Raw genomic sequence first — 569 nt, 5'->3', positions numbered from 1 at the left:
CTTGATCTCAGCAGCTTCAAACTTGCTGGACATGATGATGGCTCCGCCCCGAACGCCCCGATATTTTAATATCCCACCTCACTCATAGCGCCCCCCGGTGGTAACAGGAAGTGACCAGTTTTTACTTTAACATGTACTAATGCCACAAACTTGACCGCATCAACTTCATTCCACTTCTAATGCATCTAGAACAAGTTGGTGAAGCTACCTTATGAACGCTGTTAAGCTACGTCTAATGGTGTCCATGTGGCGGCGTGGCGACTATCGATCCCTCGCCACTAAATACATTTGGCATTTTGATGGCTTCAGCGATCTCATATCGTCATTAAAATTGATACACAGGTCAAGAATGGCGAGCTTTTACATCTGATAGGGGCGTCGCCCATGGGGAGGACAAAATGCCTCTATAGCGCCCCCTTGAAATTTTCAAAAAACCCTCCACATAGGGGTTTTTTTGGAGTTGGAACATGAAAATTGGTACACATGTGTATGTTGTCCAGACGCACATAAAAGTCTCTGGCACCAATGGTCTACTCCAAACAGGAAGTCGGCCATTTTGATTTTGACTT

The 569-nt window shown here is 45.5% G+C and overlaps 1 protein-coding gene across 3 annotated transcripts in view; it reads right to left on the bottom strand.

Annotated features, from left to right (window-relative positions):
• ska1 (spindle and kinetochore associated complex subunit 1) overlaps window positions 1-569 on the bottom strand; it is a 283,761-nt gene that overhangs the window by 240,964 nt on the left and 42,228 nt on the right. The gene's annotated exons all lie outside the window — the stretch shown is intronic.

Source organism: Epinephelus moara, chromosome 20 (assembly GCF_006386435.1).
Source record: "Epinephelus moara isolate mb chromosome 20, YSFRI_EMoa_1.0, whole genome shotgun sequence".
Taxonomy (NCBI): Eukaryota; Metazoa; Chordata; class Actinopteri; order Perciformes; family Serranidae; genus Epinephelus; species Epinephelus moara.
This window is presented reverse-complemented; position numbering and strand designations above follow the sequence as displayed.